This window comes from Passer montanus, unplaced genomic scaffold (assembly GCF_014805655.1).
Source record: "Passer montanus isolate IOZ18808 unplaced genomic scaffold, ASM1480565v1 scaffold10, whole genome shotgun sequence".
Taxonomy (NCBI): domain Eukaryota; kingdom Metazoa; phylum Chordata; class Aves; order Passeriformes; family Passeridae; genus Passer; species Passer montanus.
Genome location: NW_024356505.1, coordinates 6162859 through 6184618, shown reverse-complemented (window position 1 = coordinate 6184618; position 21760 = coordinate 6162859). Strand labels below are relative to the sequence as shown.

Here is a 21760-nt window from a genome sequence, read left to right as displayed (position 1 = left end):
ATAAGCTTTACGGCAATGTTCTCTGCACACCAACTTCCTTCTCCATGTCTCCCTGGTAAGTTTCAGCCCACCTGCCCCAGCATCCCTTACATCAGACTTGTTCTGGTGGCAAAATGTGAGCCCATCAAAGAAAAAAGCTGAAGGAAAGGTGTTCATGCTTCTGCTGTTTTTCCACAGCACACTGGCATTTTCCACCTGGTCCTAGGAGTACTCAGCCTAGATGCACTGCATTGCCAGCCTGCAGTCACAGTAAACACTGAGACTTCTCCACACACACAGAGTTAGTTTGGGAAGCATACGTGAATGTAGGGGGAAAAGAATTACTATAAGGAATGTGGGCAGGACAGGCCATCCAAACAAAAAAGCCTCACTTGACCAGATCACTGACCTTGCCCAGGAATGCAGGTACTGCACACAGGAAGAAAGTTTTCTGTGCTACTCAAGCTGCAGTTAACACCCAGATTTGTAAGCTGTTTTCCACAAGGAGAAGCTGTGTGTAAGGTCAGAAGGCAATAAATCACGCTGCATTATGGATCAGCTTGTTGTTTAGGACACACACATGCAGAAATATCAAAGGCTTTTTGAAATTAACAGTGAGTGATTATGTGAGGCAAATGTAATGAAAACACAACAGAGTCTCTTAGCTAGGGGTAGAGAATATTCAGCCAAAGGCTTCCTCTGACTCCCACTGTGAACAACAGTATGAAATATGTATGGAAATAAACAAAATTATGTATTAGGAGAATGAAGACTCAAGGCTTTGCACTAACTTATTGTTTTCTTGAACCATTAATTGCTAGACAGCTTTCTGTGTCACAATAGCATTTCAATTACTGAGCTTTTATATTATAAATTTACTGTATGTTTTTGAGGATGGACAAACATTTTATAATTATTAAAACATGTCTAACAGGAACAATTATAAAGGATAACTGAGCATTTGGTCCTCCATTTGCTGTTATAAAACACAATCTATGCAAACAGATGATAAGCAATTAACAGGTTTAACGACACATGCCATTAGCTGCAGTCATATTTAGAGTGATTCTTATGCATGCTAAGTGGATTATTTATTTAAGAGATATGCATTTCAGCAGAATACACTGGATAAGACTGTGTGCAAGTTGCATGCATGTTGACAAGAAAGTGGTCCTGTGAGTTCAATACACACAGGTGGGAGCTGTGACACAGACCTTTACTAAGGATTATCCAATACTTCCTATAAATCTGATTTTCACTTGCTTATAATTTTGCAAGATTAATTGTTTGGGCTGAAACTTTCCACATTGAATGTGTGGTTCAGGCTATTTTTTTCTTACATTAACCAAAATGGTTCCATTATTTCCAAGATAGAAGCCAGGGGGAGAAAAAAAAAGACACTGTTTTGCCAAGAGAAAATGTTATCTTCAAGAATTCAAATACCCCTCTTGTTTTAAATAGCAGAGCATACATTTTAGTCAGGGAAGTGGCTCTTGCCAGGCCAGTTAAAATCAGTTCGAATGTGATGACACTCCAAATGCCTGCAAACCTGTGAGAGGTGCTAGGTACTGAGTGTAACGTTGGGTTCCACTGAGGAGCATTATCCTCATGCCAAGAGAGGAAGCTGAGGTGCCTTTGTTGCCATTGCTGCTGCCTATGCCACAGCCCAGGAGGGAGGTCAGGCAGCACAGAGAGTGGGACCAGGCTGACCCACACTCCAGCAGAGAAAAACTGCTGGAAAGAGGAGGAGAACTGAGGTAGATCTGGCCCATACAGACCAGTTATGCAGAAGAAGAGAGTGGGATCCCTTGAAGAAGAGATTAAAAAGAAGAGGATTTAGCTGGTTGATAATGAGTTTATGATGAAAGGAAACAGATAGGGTCATGGGTGGGGTACAGCACTTTGCAAACTCTGTTTGTTGTGTGCGTGCAGCACTTAAGCAAGAATAAAATGAATAATAACTTTTTAAGTCGGAAATGTACAACTCAAAGCTAATGTTCTCTCTGACTAAAACGTGCTGCTCCTAAATATTTAGGCCACTCCACACAGGTTTCCTGTTGTTGAGACTCGAAACATCCCCAAAACTGCAGTCAGAAATAAACCTCTGTTTACTGGGAAAACAATAACACGTATATAAAAATACACCCCCTGTTTCCATGATTAGAAATGTACATATAAAAAATGAGAAACATGGTCTGAGGTACCTCTTACAGCAATCAGGTAGAGAGTTTTACAGTGTTTTTTAAGGAAATAAGCCTTTGAAAGTCTCCCCTTACAAATGCATCTATGTACAACTTCATTTTGTCAGTCTTGTGAAGAGGATGCAGGAGCTACTCATCACGGCTAAGAACAAAACATTAAACAAAAGCCCTTCTGAAGGTCAAACTGTATGTTTATTTTGTAGCTATCATGTAGCCTGGCACACACCACCTTTTACTCAGACCTAGTAGCAGCAGAAAATCTGTGTGGGCAAAAAACCCCTGCCTCTGCCTTCAGAGCAGCCACAGCTCGGACCCTGCCCTGGAGAGTTTGCTCCACCACAGCTGCACCATGCCAGCACACCCTGGGTCAGAGGGCAGTGGCAAGGACAGGGCAGCCCTGAACTGCTGTCCTCTGTGGGCAAAGAGTGGGATGGGTAATCTGCCTCAGCACGGGGGAATTTGTGATGGTTTTCACTGATTTCTGCTGTGATTTTTGATCACTAGCCAAGTGTTGGTTAATTATTGGCCTTTATGGTGTTGATTGCTCAACAGAGAGAGGGCATTGCATGTGCAACTACACCACAGTCCAGAGCTGAAATGGAACAAAGTAAGGCAGAAAACTTCCTGTGACTGGGGGTTCAAGGTTGTACCCAGTGATCAGTCTTTGAAAGATACACAGATTTTTTTCTTTCAATTTTCGGCTCACTTGCTATCTCATTCACCTGTTCTTCTTTCAACAGTGAATTCCACTTCACACAACCAGCTGGTTACATGGTGAGTTAGTCCTAAAGGCAGAAGATGGAGAGGAACATTGGCTGTGCAGATGCACCCTGCTCTTCTTCCTACCCCCTACAGTATTATTTATTCCCACAGATAGAAACTTCAATATCCATTTATGACAACACTGTTTTCATGGATTATATGCTTATCAATGCCAAATTCCCTTCAGCAAGGAAAATCACCTTCTCCCAGGAGAGACTATTTGCAATTTTATACCAAGTGTGCATCTCTTAAGTAGTTCTAATTTTAACAGGAGAAAGTACATCTTGTTTTACAAGGATGGTGGAACCATTACACAGTACACCACTACAACCTTTTCAGAATGCAAGCATTTCCTTAGAAGAAAAACAGATCTTACTCCCTGTGAATTATTATTTTCTTATTATTTAAGAACCGAGACATATTGGGACTTGGCATACCATGCATCTAAGAAGACAAATTCATAAAAGCAAGAGATTCTGAAAAGTTAGAACTTTGAATTGCTTCCTTCCATCATTTTAATATAAACTGTTGGATAACATTTGAAGAATTTTAATGGTAGAAAGGAGCACAACTGAAAATTCACAAGAGAGGTATTTGTCAAAGACAGATCATCTACTCTCCAGTCCTGTTTCTCCATTGCATAAGACTATTTCCTTTAGTGCTGGCTGATGTGGCATATACTCCCAATAAAACAGCACCAAAATGGCCTTGCTGGACACATAGTTTCTCCTCCCCTCCAGCTCTGGACGTGTTCAGTCTTAATACTTGTGTCTGTGATTATTCCTTCCTTACAAAATTAACTCTAGACATGGTAGAGGAATTATAAGATATACAGCAACTTCTTGATTCATATTTGATCTAATTCCTAATCAGCCTACTAGAGACTTGCTAGATCTGGTCCCAAAATTACAATCAACAAGCTATGACAAAACGTGTGTTGGTGCACATAAAGAGAAAAGAATTGCCTTGGAAAAGCAACACAAAGCACCAAGTGAATTGGAAAGAGTCTGTGAAAGGCGGAGGGCATGCACTGTAGCTCTTTCATGCTCTGGTTGGTTTTTGTGAGCTTGATTTATGTATAATTAACCATTTTTTCCCCTGCAAACAATTTCATTTGAAGCTGTGCTATCATTTTTACCCCCCATTCTCCTGCCACAGCCACATAAAACAGTCCAGTTTAACATGATGACAACTGAAACACGCTGCCACAGCAAGAGCCCAAACTTCTATGTTTGCAAAAAGCCCCCCTTTCGTCTCCCTCTTGCTCATCCTATCATCACAAGAATGAAAGAAATTCATAAACTGTAACTCTTGTCTCTAATAGAGCCTTGGCCAAAATTCAAGCTTGATAATTAATTACATTCTGTCTCTCCAAATTCCCACACTAGGCTGACTAAGAGAAATAACTCTTCTCTTCCCCGCCTAGACAACAATGTTTTATATGGCTAATGGACAGAGCATTTCACCTCTGAAAGAGCTGGGAAGCTAACAAGAGATGTCTAACACTTGGGTAAGACAACAGCAGTAGATGAAAGAGTACTGTAGTATGTTTTTAGTGTGTGGCAAACCAAAACGTAAATCACTGTTCTCTAATTACACTTTCTGTCAGAGAATAAAAGCACAGATGATCATACAGGACAAGCAGCTGTGAGGAAGGTGTCTGAGTGACTACAACACGAGCTGAATGATTTGGGATAGGAGGGCATTTGAGACAATTCAGATATGGTTATGAAAAGCTGATAAATCAGTAAGGTAAAATACATTTATGTATAGCACTAGACTCAATAAAATAGAGAAGGCATCCAAACCATTTCAGCCTGAAGAATATGAAGCATTAACTCTATACCATGATTTTAGACAGCCATAAAGAAAATCACTACCTCATGCCACTATTCAGTAAATTACCAATATACCAAGAGAAGAAAATTATTATGACACCTGTACTGCCCACATAACATAAACCACTCATTGCATGGGGATTGTAATTGGTCTTTTCTTCTGAGCTTGACATATGAACACTATAACCTTAAGTAGCACTCTTAGAAGATTTTATTTATTGCGTACTTCACGTGTATTTGTGAATACATGAATACCTGGCTTAATGAACTTCTTTCCCTGCAGACTTCTTTCCCTTCTGGTATAAAAGGGTGTGCATCATCACTGAAAAAATCACAAGGCAAGGCTGGCATGAAAGGTCTTGCTAGTACTTCACACTGACACAAAACCATTCTGGAGGTATCATAAATAAAACCTGCGTTGTCCTTCCTTAGTCTGGTGTGTCTCATATTTCCTGTCCATCTCCATTCACTGTTTTAAAGATAATATGCAACTTTGAGGCTGTATCCATGCAAGAACAAGACACTAATATATAGTATAAACTACTTTTGCATTGATCATATTACTGTGGAGAATGTGTGCAGTGGCTGAGCCAAAAGCATAGGACTGCTTTACATTTACCAGATGATAAAATGAGACCCCATTTCTGTTTAGTTAAGGTTTTAAAAAATATTTCTAGTTCTAAACCAGAAGCAGTGTAATTTCAATCCAGTTACACTTGAAAGCTGGTGTTGGAATCCCATCCAGTTCTTCATACATTCATTCCACTCATATTCTATCTGTAGAGCATAAACCCTCCATTATTCTAATGTAGATAAGGTCCAAGACACTACAAGCATAACAACCATAACATATACTCATGTTCTGATGCACCCTGTGCATGCCTTTGAGATGAAGAGGCTCATGAAGGGAAGAGAAGGAGCAGGCAGTGCTCTCTCCTCTCTGGTGACCAGTGACAGGACGCAAACGAATGGCCTGAAGTTGTGACAGGCGAGGTTTAGGTTGGAAATTAGGCAAAGGCTCCTTATCCAGAGGGTGGTTAGGCACTGAACAGGCTCCCCAGGGAAGTGGTCACAGCACCAGCCTGACAGAGTTCAAGAAACATTTGGACAGTGCTCTCAGGCACATGGATGACTCTTGGCGATGGTCCTGCACAGGACCACGCGTTGGACCTTGTGGATCTCTTCCAACTCAGCATATTTTGTGATTTTGTGAGATTTACTGCAAGCAGTTAAGGACTTCAGCATTGGAACCTTACTCCCACATCACCACCAATGTACTGGGCAAAGACATAAGAAAACAGCTCAGGTAGCTGTTGATAATTAGTATCATCAGTTTTGCACAACAAATCAATCTTGTTCAGTGGCAGAAATGCTGGGTCATTACATACTGGCTGAGAGAGGCAATAAAAACTGAGCACAGAAATGGTAAACAAAATGTTTGTGTGAGAGCAGAAATGCTGTATCATTACATACTGGCTGAGAGAGGCAATAAAAACTCAAATCTTTCTGAGCACAGAAATGGTAAGCAAAATGTTTGTGTGACTGTTTCATTTATTTTTATGTGTTGACTTGGCAGTAAGTATAGAGTTTAACATTAATTCTTAAAAAAAATTCAATAGTTGTATATCTTGGAACAGTAGATTTCAGACACACACACACACACACACAGAGAAAAAAAAAAGAACCAAAACCAAGAATATATACACAAACTTGTACATCACTATTTGATTTAGAATGGATTATCACACAACACTCTTATAAGCATGGTCATCAATATTATGGTTTTCTGTCTCTCTCCATATTACTTTCATCTAGGGGAGATTTGCAGCACACAATGCAGGAGCTCCAAAACTGCTTTTGTGTCAAAACTAATGGAAAGCATCACAAATCTCAAATCACACTTCCTTCCTCCTCTTGGTCACAAAACATAATTACAGCTGAATCTAAGCACAACATACAAACTGTTCTCACAGTGTTTTCCATGGATATCAAACCTTTCATTTACAGATCCTAACTCTCCTTAGATATTTGAAATTTAGGTCTGAAGATCCCCCATAATACTCAGCTAAGAGAACTAGATTAACTGACTATCATTGCATCAGGGGGCATAAAAGAAGTTCTTTGTGTTTCTAAACTCATGATGACGAAAATAGCCTCAAAATAAAGTGCAAAAGCTGTTAATTCACCAAGCTGCCCTTGGCTCTAGCTGGATATCCTGAGCAGGAGGAAGGGGGGCAACAGGGGCAATATATCCACTTCCCTGAACAAAGACACCTAGGATCAGTCTCCTCAGGATCACACCTACTCTCAGAGCTTGTGCAAAGAAAAAAAAACCACCTTAAAGAGAAGAAAAGAATCTGTTACAATCCCATTTATCAGCTCTCATCCAGGTCAAGTCACTAATCTGAAATAAGGACTGAGACTTCAAAACTTTGTAAGGAAATGTATGAAAAGAGCCCAAAACATCACAATGCTAATGATGAAATTCATTACAGTAAAATAACTAGTCTGCTTTTTTAAGATTTCCAGGCCATGTGAGACATTGCTGAATCTTAGCAACTTAACTAGCAACAGTCTGATGTAAGTGATATGAGCAGGATTAAAAAGCTTTTTTGGTTTCAAACAACAGACTGGAACATCACCTGGAAAAGTGACTCTTTGGTAATACAAGCCTGATGATTTTCATTTACTACATATATTTTTAATGTGTATGATTCAGTTCTCCACTTCCTCATTAATTTTATATCCTTTGTCATGGACTGGCTGGTACCACTGTAAAGCAAGAAGATAATCAGTTTTTCAGATTTTAACTGAAAGGCAGCTAGTAATAAAATAAAATATATGAACATCTGGATCAAGAACAACTTGAACAGGAATTTAAAAATGGCTCACACAATGGAGCCATTAAATTACAGAATTACTGAACATTACACACATTACAGAAATGTTGCTAGTATTTTGCTTTACTGACATGGTAAATTACCAGTTTTGTTCACTGTAACACACACTTTTCAATTATCTGTTCAGATTTATCAGCATAACTGGATTTATTACACACATGTAGACACCTGTTTTATAAAACCAACCAACTGTGCCAAAACGACCATGCTGGAATCCTCTGGATCTCATCCAAGAGGAAACGCTTTGAAAGCGTCGCTGAACTGCCCTAAGAACCCTTCAGTTTTATAATGGGGATATCAGCAGCCAAAGTAGAAAATAATTTATGAATTACTAATCTCTGCATCAAAAAGACTAAAGAAAAAAATGCTAAATTTTTATCTTTTGGCCATTATTACACATCATGAAGACCAAGACCAAGAGCAACAATTCTTTCCTTGAAGTGGCTGGTATCTTTGCTGTCAATCTAGTCCTCTTCTACAGAAACAATTAAGTTTTATTTATAATGGAGGAAGAAGTGAAAGGCAAAAGGATGAAAATGGAAAACATCCCAAATTCTCATACGAATTTAAATAACACAAAGCTGTCCTGACAGTACGGCTTTTTTTTTAACTGCCTATTTCCAAGTACCACCCCAACTTTATGGGGCATCTCTCACAGAGATACCCTTCCTTCTAGGGCCACTGCTGGAGGCCAAGGGGGACACCCTCTGTGGCATCTCAAGTATCACTGCACATCAGCGTGCTGGCAGCTGAACCGAGGCATTAATTACATTCCCAAACAAGAGGCTGCAATCAATCAAAGGCATGCTTCATGATTCACATTTGGTGTTGAAAAACCTTCTCTGTCAGGAGTCTCATGGGAGTAGTTAATGACAGTAACCCCTGAGGGATTCCACACATGCCACACCACCAGATTAAAGGATGCTTCCAAAAGGTTTCTGTGACTCTGACTACTAAGACATTTGTCTTGATCATTGCCCACTTTGGTGCTGTTGTAAATGGGCTGGCCAGGATCCTTCCAAGTGCAACAATCCAATAAAATTAATCAAAGTTCAAAAACTGCATTCAGTTTGTTTTTACTTGTTCTGAAACCCTTCTGACAGGTAAAGTTTTGATCTAAGTCATGTCTGTAGTCTACAGGTGACAATCCATCAGATAAATTTCAGGTCTTCTCCAGCTCTGAAGTTCAGTGACACCAGCTCTACAGCCAAGCTCTCCAACTAACCCAGAAATTCCTTAAGAAGTTTTCAGCAATTAAGGGTGTGTACCTACAGAAGAGTTAAAAGAGACCCTCCTCACATTTGTAAATTTAAATATTTCACTCATATTGGACCATCACCTGTTGCAAGTCAGAACGGTTCAGACAGAGGAAAACAGAGAAATACAGCCTTATTGTGGTGTGGTGCACTGGCCTTTACCACATATTCCAAATTCTTCTGGTTATACCAAAAAAGGATGCTAAGCATCCAGAAATTGTGTCAACAGTGTTGTTACACTAAAGACTGAGCAACTGGATTTCTCTGTAGAAGTTCATGAGCATAGAAATACATTTCCATTCCTAATAAATATGAAGATTCTTTGTTTACTTAGTGCTGAGCTGAACAATGGGCCAATTCAGTCTCAGGGAAAGACTGATTTCCAGAGGTCTTGAGAAAAAAACACTTCTGTGAACAAGTGTTTTGAGATCTCTGTGTATGGGTGGAATAACCCCAAGCCCAGGAGAAGTTTGGAAGGAAGCGAAGACACCCTTGGGGTATAGTTATTGCAGACTGAGAAAAAAAATGAGAGATGTGGAGAAAATGTTTTTGGATAAAGTATTGTTGAAAGCATGTGTAAAAAAATCTCCTCTAAATAGTCCTAAAATAGTTTTAGTGGTAGTGTGTTTTTTTTAATTTCACCACTCTATGAAAATAAATCTCTCCTCCCACTCTTTCCCCAACATTTGTGAAGATCTTAAAGAGTAAAATTTGATACAAATAAACTGACCACTATAAAGAATGATTGTTACATATTAACCACTGAATAACCCACAGATAGCAGAGACATGTATCTAATAATGACATGGTTCAACCTTAGGCAAATAATTCAAGATTTCCTTTTTTTTTTTTTTTTTTTTTTTTTTTACAGTGCTTACAGAGGAAATCATTACTGATCTAGATAAATATTTCAAAGTTCAGTTCAGTTAAGAGCTTTACTTCAATTTTAGACTTCAATTTGCTTTTAGGCCAATTTATCTTGTTTCCCTCCATTCTCTTCTCTAGCAAGGCTGTATATTAAACTTTCATACAATACAAAATTTTATACAATAATTAACAAGAAAAAGAAAAAAGAAAAAGAAAAAGAAAAAGAAAAAGAAAAAGAAAAAGAAAAAGAAAAAGAAAAAGAAAAAGAAAAAGAAAAAGAAAAAGAGAAAAATAAAAAAGGAGACAGCTATGGTGGTAAAAGAGAAAATATGAGCAGGCTGTCTTGCACTACAGAGATTGCTTTGGAAAGCAATTGCACAAGAGTGAAAGAGTACCATTATTAATAAATTTAGAAATGAATAATCACAAGTCTAAGAATTATCATTATCTGGTTGTGCTTGAGCTAAAAAGTAGGAGTACAGAACATCTCATTTTTGAACGGCACTGTCAAACAATTTAAAGAAAATATTTTCATGTGACTCTTCCTTTTGAGAGTTTTAAGGAAACTGGAAATGGGAGGATTTCTTGTCAAGATTTTTCCTCTGTTGTGTACACGCAGTAACTACAATTCAGTATTTCTGCTGAGGGGTTTCAAACCTGGTATTTGCTTCAACTGCAAATCTGTGAACTTCTCAAAACATAAAAAGAAATAAGAAAACTGAAATCAGGTACTTAGCATCTGCATCTCCAAGGAGACCTTCTCCTCTCCCAACAACTGCTCTTTACATGTCATCCTAGTCACAATATAATTACTGCTCATTTTGCACTTTTACGCATGGGGGACTATCTCAGAAGCCAATACCCCTCACTCCCAACCTGTTTTCTGACATTCATGATCCTTATAAACAATGTAAGATCCTAGGGCTTCGTCAAGCATAGCATAGCTAAAATTACATTAATACCTATTAAACTAGGTAACTAAGTTCTGGTCACAACGAAGGTTTTATACATTTTCATAGCAATTTATATATTTTCATAGAAAACCATATTTTTTAATAAAACTGTCAAAAGTTCACTGACAACAGAATTCTACAGTTTGTTTTTTTCCTTTCATGAAGAAAAATAATCTTTTGCAGTAAATAACAAGATAACACTGTATTAATCTGCATTACTCATTTAATTTACTAAGGGCTATTCAGCTATTTGTTGTGAAATCAATCTGCATCTTCATGGCTATCCAACAGTCATGCACAGTCTTGACACCTAGGAATGGTGAATCCACTGTCCAAGAAACTGGAAAAAACAGCAAGATGTGCCACATTTCCAAGACCATCAGGGAAAGTTAATGTAATCATAGCAAGGTCAAACACACTCATGGTTCAAGCCTAAATTAAACCTGAAATTTAAACAGCCCTGATCTAGATGTGTGGAAAAGGTAATGAGGAAACACTGCTCCCTTTGACTGCTTAGGGCAAAAAGTATTATTCCATTCCCATTTAATCTCATTTGTAAATAAATCAAGTCTCAAAAAATTATCTCTGTTTCAGCAAACTCAATTTGATTATTTTCCCAATAACAGTGAAAGCATTTTTGTCAGCTGCAACTGAAATGGCTAAAATCCAAATACTAAAAGCTTCATTAAAAATTCAGATTTTAAATTCAATTACCTGGCAAGTATCTCAAGAGGAATAGTAGTCTATTTCTTGCTATAGAATGCAGAAAATGTAGATCTACATAACACTATACAAAATCACATATGTATACTTATTACTATATCTATCACAAAATTCTTCTCAGATCACTGTAAATTTTTAATGAAGTCATGAAATTGCTTGTAGAAATACCAACAGATGATATAATGCAACATTACCCTACTGATATATAATTTGAATGCTGTGCAACCAAAAGAACTCTGTCATAACAACCCCACACAATACAGAACACTCAAATGCTTTATTCTTCCTGTCAAACAATTAAGTCCTTCTTCTTTATTTCTGAAAGTGAGCATATAAATATTATGTGAACTTGCAACAAAATGACCTGGAATTCAAATTTATACTGGAGTTCAAAATTCATCGCTAGCAATCCAAACAACATCCTGCTGGAGAATATAATAATTAATCGGGGGCAAAAAATAAAAATCACATGCTCAAATAGAGAACAGAGTCTCTGTAATGCTTGCATTGGATTTATTTTAGTCTTGTTTGCCTTGCATTAAACAGCACAGTTTCAAAAGAAAACACCGGGAAACCTCTGAGCTTCAAGGACAAAAGCTGGAATCAGAAGTAAAAACAAAAGCAGTATTTTAGTTTCAGATGTGCTTTTCAAGAACCGAGTTTGCTCTGTTTTCCTTACAAGCTGCTGACCATGGGAAACACAGTTATCATCAACTCCAGCACCGTAGCAAACAGCTCTGGTGATTCCCTCTGAGGTGCTGCTGCCACACTGGGATGGTCTCTCCCAGTGAGACCATCAAAAGTCATCCCTGACTCACCATCATCATCATCATCTTCCTAGTTGTGGCAGAGGTTCCCTCCTCTCAGCACAGCCACCAGAGCTGCCTTGAGCTTTGTGGGACTCCACAAGATGGAAGAGCAGGAGGATTCCAGAACCCCGTGCTTCCCAGCCTGCCTCATCAAGGATGAACTGCCCAGCTGCTCCGTGCACCAGGCACAGGAAGATCACACAAGGATGCTCCCCTTGGTGGAAAGATCTGGAGCACAACGTGCCTTGGTTTCAGTCTGGACACCCAGGGGTACAGGAGACAAATCCAAGCCATATTATAGCACCTAAGTCTAAAACAGCCTGGTCATGGTTCCACCACAAAGTGTAATCACCTTGCAATGCAGGGACCTCATGAAAGTTATATAATGGAGAAAAGAATCCTTTCATAAAAAATTAAGAATATGGGTGAAGTAAAAATTAACTTGACTCTGAACATGAAAGAAATGCTGTGGTTTTGTTCTTCCTTTCCTTAAACAAAATGGCTGTGTACATAAAGGACTGTCACTATCAAGACAAAATACCTCTAATATGATTGTGAGCAGCAAAACTCTCTTGGCAGTATTTAACCAGTTTTAATCAGAAGACAGAGTTTAAAAAAACCCACAAAACCAAGAGACAACTTACTAAAAATCAAATAAAAACCTACCTTAGAGCCCACAGGAAGGAGTATCATCCCACTGAAGTTCACGGTTGCAGCTTTTAACTCAACTATGAACTTCCCCAATTATTTCCAGCATGGAGGAACATCCTGAACTTAGCAGCACTGATCTTCACTTCTGGTTCCCTGCTGCAGTGCTGTTTTCCAGCAGAGAAGGAATCTTCAAATCGGAAGTATAGCACATAGACAATGCAGTCTTCAAACAAAGGACCATTGTCACAATGAGGAGCCTGCCATGAATAATCTCCTTATTGCAGTCATGAATGATCTGACTCACGAAGCGTCTGCAGCGATGTTTCAGGCTACAATCACTTGCTTTTACACAAAGCACACCTGGCTATTTCACACTCCTCCAGCAAACAGATGCTCAGCAATGCTATTTGGTTTTATAAAAAGCCTCGAGACAGTACAGGCAGAGTTAAGAGGAAATTAATTCTTCTATCATGTGTTTCCCTTCTTTGGGAAAGGGGAAGACATACCTACTCCTCCCTCGCATATTTTGCTTTATTAGGATAAAACACTTCAAATACTTCAGGATACAACCAGTGCAACCTCACACAGCCCTGAGTACCTGCTGCTCAACTGATACTGAGGTGGGCAGCACACCCAGGTCACCTCCAGCACCCTGGCACACAGGTACCCAGCAGAGCCCTGCCATCACCATCCCTGTGACAGCACAGGCACTGAAACTCCCACCTGTCTGAGCAAGGCACCGGGACACAGCCACTCACACAGGAGGAGGCTGCACCATGCCAAGGGAACTCACAGACTCCCAGAACATCCTGCCCCAAAAAAATAATGCTGGTGATGCAGCGGTGCACAGGTACGAAGCTGGATGAACCCTGCTGGGGCGACATCACTTTTCAGGGTTCTACCAACTTTAGAGGGAAAGCCATCATTCTCAAGCCACTAAGGATTAATACTAGAAAATAAACATCCAGTTACATAAATATTCACTGAAGGGGGGAAAAAAAAGTGAAAAAAGCCAAGCTACATCCTTGATAAACAAGAAACCAACTCAATTTAACTGCAGAGCTCAACTTACCAAACCTTTGCCAGCCCCAGGCAGCCTGGGCAGGCAGGAGTCCAAAATGTGATAAAATTATTATTTAAAAAAAAATTTGAAACTTATAGGAATACCCAAGTGTTTCTTAATAAGGCAAATTAAGTTTCTTTATGAGGATATTCCCAAGCTGAACACACATTTTAACTTGAAATAGAGGGAATGTTTTGTTAAAGCATTATGTAGATGTACAGCTGCTTTTATGCAACTCAATTTATCAGAGAAACATGTTGTATCATGTTGTTAAAATATTATAGAGATAAAAGGATAATAATTGAAATATTTGCATATGATGTAGTACAAAGAAATAATGTATGTGAACAGACTATTTGTTGTCACATTAGCCTCAAGCAAATAAGGAAATAAGGGTTGATTTATTACTGTGTGTCTGGGGCTGTAGGATAGTAAAATTTTACTGACTGTAGTGTAAATAAAGGTATAGAAAAGTAATGGAAAAAATCCTATCAATAATTCAAGACAAATTAATGGTACAACATAAGGTCTTTAAGTTTATTGAAATAATTAATGAATTTATATTGTTTATTCATAGTATTTAAAGGACTGACTTCTAACTGGATTTTCTTGCATCTGCACTTTAAAGAACTGCTGCCATGTTGAGGGTTGCATACCGTACCCTTCATAAATAACAAACCAATTGAATCTGTTGCTCTGCAAAACTTGGCAGCACCTCTGCCTCAGGAGCCTGGGCGCCCAGCCCGGGGTCCTGCTGCTCCTCCCAGCCACATCTCCTTCCAGTCTGACTTTTGATCCCACTGTTATCACTGTGACCCCTTCCAGAATCTGACAACTCTGACTGTTACCTCCCAACCTCCACACTCCAGTGAACTGAAGATGAGTTTGTAGACTGTCACATTGCAATGCTGGCCTTCGTCAGCTAAAACAATTTTCTTCCCTGTCTTGTGCCTTGCTGCAGCAGGCAAGGTGAGCAAACAGGAGAGGAGGAGAAAGAGGAAAATAAACTTCAGCATGCACATGCACACATATGTTTACACGCACATGCATACTTAGGTAAATAAGCACATATTTAGGTATATTCAGTATACCTAAAAGAAGGTTTACAAATATGGGATGCATATATAACAAGAAAATAAAGGGGGAGCCCTGAATCCACAGTCTCATCACTGCTTTGGCTAATGACTCCAAGTTTTGCTCCCTTTTTATTGAAGCTCACTGGTAAATCAAATCCAACAGCAGTGGTTTGATTCAGGAGGTTGGTTGCACCCAAAAGAAAGTCTTGGGACAATTCTCTCTGTAAGACCTGATGCCCACCAAGGGCAGCAGGAAGGGGTGTACCCACACCACTGCTGGGGTCAGTGCCAGGCAGCAAATGAAACAATATAGAAAAAATCATCATAGACCCTTAGGCACAGGCATAGTAGGATCACATTTGAGAGCACTTAAGAGATTTAAGAAATCACTTTTTAAATAGCTTCAGTTTTTTGGTTTTTTTTTTTTTTTTCAGAGATGGCAAGTAGATTAAAAGAGTGTTTATTTCAAGTGGTATAGCTAAGGCTCTACAATTCCATGTATAGATATCCCCTAGGGAAAGAATTCCCTTCCATAGTTGAAACCAATCTACTGTAAACAGACCAGATTAAACCAAAATGACACATTCTCGATGCAGTATTAGACTGTCAGCATATTCCTTCATAATTCCACAGGTATTTTGGAATGGAACAGACCAGCCACAGATAAATAAAAGAAAAAGCAATTCTCAACTATGCATTTGTTAACTATTTTCTCATTCCCTCCCAATAATAAAGTATTCTTCTATAAATGCCATGGAATTACAGCATTTTAGACTTCCTAAATGTAACATGGGTGCTTGTGAAATAAAAATACTTGTGGTACTATTAGCAGGCTATTGTTCCATTCATGTGTAACTTGAAAATGAAAAATTTCAAATTTTAGAACTTGTAAAAGCTTTGGTATAAAGTTTCTAATGTCATGCTACCAAGAAAATACCTGTACCCCCAAATAAAATTCCCAACATAGCCTTAAATCCCAAAAAGCAGTGAAAAATCCTGAACCTTAATTAAATAATAAACTTTCTAAAATAAAATTATGCTATTTCCTAACCGAAGTTATTATTTATGCTCAAATTTGCAGTGTATTATGGTTATTAAGCAGAACACAATTTTATTTGAGTGTAAAAGTTTGGGACTTTCCTCATATGACCTTTCTGGCATACTGCCGAGGCTCAGCTCTTGATGACATTTAATCTGAACATAATCCCTGAAATCTCTGCGCCATTACTGGGTTGCATGGGAATGATTCCCTGACAGCATACATGGAATTGTGCTGTAAATTTTATTTTCAGCTCATGGCTGCTCCCCTTCCTTACCAGCTGTTGCAAATTATTTGTTTGAATAAAACTCAATAATCTATACCTTTTATTTGCTATAAAACCACATAATACCTAAAACAGAAAACAAGTCCAACACTTCTCGTTTCATTTGGTTTTCTACTGATGGCTACCATATTTTTAAGGGAGTAAACTCCAGAAAACAAATGAAGTTCAGCAGCTGATGAAAAGCCCGGCTAATGAGCTGCAGTGGTGCAAACAACCCTGTTGACTCCAAACAGGAGCAAGACCACACTGCAGCAGAGGGCTCCAGCTAAGGGTGCTCACACTTGACTGTGGTCTGAATGGGCAACTGCCTTTACAATGGAAGAATACACTTAAAAGTGTTTTTTTCATATTCAAAGATGCCTCTGATCTCTGGGGCCAACTGTCTTTTTGTCATGAATGCTGTGAAAAATGACAGTGCCCAAGATTTCCACATCTGTGATTTTTGGCACTTGTGCAAGGGGTAGGAACTGAATAACTGATGTCTGAACAACACCAACGAAAATGAAGCAACACAGCAATTTCTCCCACAGGAAAGTACAGAAAAGCCTCAAAATCACTGCAACAAGGTGGATCTCTTTCTTTTCTGAGTGCTCAGGATTTCACAAGTATTTTTTCCCTGCATTCCCTGCAGGAAGGAGCTAGGTAGGCAAAGCAGCACTGACTTTAATCTTACTAATGCAGGTCCCAAAAGCAGTGAATCATACAGCAGTAAGAGCTCCAGTATGGGACGCAGAGACCTACCCAGTGACCTGCATACTTAGTTCAGCAACAATCTAAGTGTCATTACAGTTCATGGGAGCTAACACCAGCCTGCCCATATTTGCTGTGGTCCAATTGCTGCCTGAAGCAAACATTGGCTCTTATTGAGACTTCTTGTTTACTGAGTGATCCCAATATTTTTTCTTTCCTACGAAAAGTAAGTAAATAAGATAAACAAGAAAGATTAATTATTCCCTGAAAAAAACCATAAATTTATAACAGATATAATTGTGGTTTTTTAAACTCTTCATTTTCAGCAGAGAGTTTGCTTTGTTCAGTGGGTTTTTTCCTCCCTGTACATTAAACCCTTCCCAGAAAGACTTTTCCTACACAGAGTTGACCAAGTTACCAAGGACCATAATTCTGTGGGAAAAGAGAAAGTCCTCTAAAGCATGCATAAAGTAACTTCTAAATTACTTCTAATGCTAATCTCTTTATACATGTAAACAAATATCCTATTTCAAAGGTATTCCTTCAGGTTGGAGTGCAGAGGACCTCTCACTTCTCCTCTTTAAGAAAGCCAAACTCCAAGAAAAAATAGGAACTACTCCTCCAGTCCTTTGTTTCCTACAACAGAGTAGGCTTGATCCAATCAAGAGTCACTTTAATCAATGGGGAGCTGTTAATGTTTGGTTTAGGACATGTAAGAGTGAGAAATTGAGAAACATGTTTTCACCTGGCCTTCAGCCAGGCACAATGCCACCACTAATGAATGGCTGCTATAATGAGACCTTTTGAAAGGGTCATATGTGAGATGAATTAATGAGCACAATGCAAATCTCACATCCATCTCAAAGAGGGGCAAAAAAAAAAAATCACTGCAGTTTATCGTAAATATGTTTAGGTGTTCTGATGCCAGCCTACTGCCAAAGGAATCCACCAGCGGGGAAGGGCAAGGTCTGTTTGCAATGCAGTCCTCCCCAGAGAGATGCATTTCAGGGCTTCCAGCCAAAGCCTCCAAAACGCCTCCAGGGTAGCAGTTGGGCTGGAGCTGCCCCATCACGCCCTTCCACTGGAGCCGGATTTGCCTATTTTTGCAGCTGGCACCACCAAAGGCTACAGAAACTTGTAGTCAGCACAATCTCTTCCAGACTGACTTTTCAGTCTCTTCAGCTAATGAATACTGAGGAGTGCATGGACTGGCAACAACTGTAAACAGAATTTACACAGGAGACCCTGCACCCCTCCCAGCCTTTCTTTTTCCTAACAATTTCTGTGTGACTGTTACTGTCATGGCTCTCACTAGCCTCAAACCTGCCCAGCACACCAGTTTGTAAAAGCACCATTTCATCTAGCACTAACACAACAAAATCCCTTTTGCTCAGAGTCTCTAATCCCCTTGATAACAGTGCTGTACACGGATTGTCATGATGAAGAATCCTATACTGGTTAGTCCAATGACTCAGCAGTGGTTTCTTCCTTTGCTGCTCCAGTCACACCAAGAACAGGCTCAAGAGCTTAAATCTTCACAATCGATACAGGCTCACTGTGCAGCTAATCCTATCATTTTCAAGACAAAAACCCAAGTCTCTGCAGCCCGTAGCTACCGTTGATGTGCATCCTACAAACATCACACCATGTACTACCTAAATAAAAAAATATTTGCAACAGTGAGTGAGGAAGACTGTGGTTTTAATAGTATTTCCATATGCAACTACAAACTCAGACACTAAAAAATGAAGTTAGAAAGAGAACAATCAAGGTTTATAAAGAATATTTCACATAGAGAATATTTCATCTTATACAAACAATATTTGGAAAAAAACATTCAGCCAAAGCATCACCAATGCTCTGGAATTCAGTGATCCCTTACACAACAGAGAAATGCAGAGGCTTCACAAACTAGAAATCCCATAGGGAAAAGTAAACATTCCTAATTTTCATGTAAAGTGCAACAAACAAAGCCTGAAGAGTGAATTATAGTGTGAAATAACATTAAAAAAAAATCTGCAAGCAAATGAACAATCTGTATGTGCAATCATCATGACCCTACGTGATAAGCAAATACATACATACCAGAACAGCAATTACTTATCTAACTTGCTGTTGTGGGCCTGTGACAACAGTGGCTTTGTGAGCTACTGCTGTACCTCTGCCTGCAAATATGCTGCATGATGGAAGACCACTCTCTGGGAAGCCCACTCGGGTTCAGAGGGACTGGTTTTGTTGTGAACTAGCTTGACATAAAATATGTTGTTGTGCCCCTAACCTGACTCTTACTGAAAGATAAAAGATCTTATCACTATGCAAGCGTTGCTGTAAGCCTGAGCAGATGTCCCACAGAGAGAAGGAGGAGGTGGCTCAATGTTTTTGTGGATAACAGCACCTAGAGATGCAATGAGGAAACAAAAGTTTGTACTTCAGTATCTTTTGCAAATGCTAAGAGAGAGACTGGTCCTAGCGTATAAAATACAACAGAATCCAGAGGCTCAGGGAGAAAGGCAAAGCCAGTTCCAATCCACATCTTTACACTGTTTTCCCCTGCAAAACATGGTTACCTCTTCAATAATGCCTGTTGAGAACAGTCTCTCTCCCACGCCATCCTGCCACAGCTGTCATCTGGGAGTGTGCTAGTTGGCACGGACCAAAATCATGTCATGGAATGTGCTAGAAATTAAACAATATGGACAATCATAAGATACAAGTCCTGGCCCTGCTTAATGTATCCATGCAGACAAAGCAGCAGTGAAGCAAAGTGGAAGTGGAGTCTTTTAAGCCCATTAGCCATCACTGCAGTTGAAATACAAACATCAGAAACAGGGTGGCACAGCAGGACAACAGATTAAGACTCCAAAGTTTAGCACCATAGCCACAACATGACCATGTTAGTGTCATAAGAAAGTGGGAAACACAAATAACTTCTAAACACAAAGTCAAACTTTTCTTTGAAAATAAAGAGGCCTGAAGATGAGTGCTACAATAGATATCAGGGTGCTGGCAAAGGCAAAGTGTGAAATGGATCCTTTCCAGTATTCAGTTTAGGAAGACAAACATTGTTTCACAAATTCACTGTAGCCCTGTTTATTTTCCAAGCTCCTTAACTCATGCCAAAGGGCCTGGACTTTCTGAACATCCTGTTCTGTTTCCTCCACTCCTAGTCTTAGTCCTCAATAATAAATGTCTTCATTTCAGAGTCCCCTTTTATATAATTTTATTCCAAACTCCTCCCTCTGTAGATTTTGTATATCACCTCTGGGTAAGAGTAAAGACAAGCAGATTAATGAGAAGTCTGAACAGCACATTAAGTTACACCTATTTTAAGAGCCCTTCTCAGTAGGCATCCCAAGACGCTGCATAAAAATAAAACTACATCAATCACATTTAAAACTAAGAAGCTTGCAGATGCTGGCATGCCTCAAAGCATGAAGATTGATGGATAAATGAGTCCATGATTCTTCAGAGTCTCAGAGCCCCATGAACACAGACCATTTCATCTGTCATTGGCTGGGTGCAACAGCAATCTGCTTGGATGTGCAGTTAAGGAATCTTCATGATGGCTTACTGGCAGGAGAAAAAATTCCTGCCTGATAAGGACAGGAAAACAGTTTTAGTCCATGAGTAGTAGCTGGCTGACTAGTAGGAGCTGGGAACTTCCTATCTGACAAGCAGCAATGCCTACTCCACCTCTCAAAGATGACAGAACACATTTCTGCTTCTGTCTTTGCTCCTCCAGATCTGCAAGAAGTCCCAGGTCTCATGGCAATGACTACAGTAGCACAGACTTGGGCAGAGACAGGAACATCACCTCTCACACTCCATCTCATCACATCAGCTCTCACATCTGCTGGTCTTGGGACCCCACTAACACCACAAGAAATGGTACCAAGCACCTTCACATGATCTGAGGTGCACCCTGGGCCCAGCTCATCTGCCTGTACAGACAAATCTCCTTGTTGCTGGCAAGTGACACAGGAGAAGGCATTTCTCTTGGCACAAGAGGGAACCACCACTGCCTCAGAAGTGCCAGGATGCATTTTGCTGCTGGCGATTTGGGCACAAAACTTGTCCACTTGTCCTACTTGTTTCCTACTTCTTTGCCATAAGAACTCATCTCTTGCTTCCCTCCTCTTCCTTCCGGCAGCAGTGTTTCAGGATGAGGGCAAAGCACGCTGTCAGAGTTACAAGGAACCAACCATGATCTTATTTGCCTTAAATAACTGCATTTCTACACTCTGTCTGCCATTTTGAGTAGTGTACAGATAATCAGCCAATCCTTACAAACACTTACTTCCCTCTTTTGAGACAGTTCAGGAGAAAAGAACCATGTGGTGCATGGTTCTTTGCATCCTCTTGCATGGTTCTTGCATCCTCTTCAAACACGTAGTGTTGGAAGACATCAGTGGTCTGCAAAACCTAATAGTAATGTGGCTTACACTACATTCAACCCTACTTTAAATTATGTATCTATGAACACAGACACAAAGAAGGAAAACGATGTAATAGGAAGCTGCAGTTTCAACAGTGAAGTCAAAACGTAAAGCTATTCCTATTACTTTGTGTGCAGCTCAGGTGATCTGCACCAACACATCAGTATTGTAATTAAATTAGAATTTGTATTGTAATTAAATTAGAATTGTATTGTAATTAAATTAGAATAC

At 39.4% G+C, this 21760-nt stretch overlaps 1 protein-coding gene across 2 annotated transcripts in view; it reads right to left on the bottom strand.

Moving 5' to 3' along the window:
- The window catches only part of THRB (thyroid hormone receptor beta), a 126046-nt gene that overhangs the window by 88300 nt on the left and 15986 nt on the right, over positions 1-21760 (bottom strand). Inside the window, exon 2 of one of the 2 annotated variants that reach the window (XM_039711128.1) lies at positions 19661-19769. The exons of the other annotated variant lie outside the window; for it this stretch is intronic. The gene's annotated coding sequence lies outside the window, so the exon portion shown is untranslated. The remainder of the gene's footprint in view (positions 1-19660; positions 19770-21760) is intronic. 2 annotated transcript variants of the gene reach the window in all.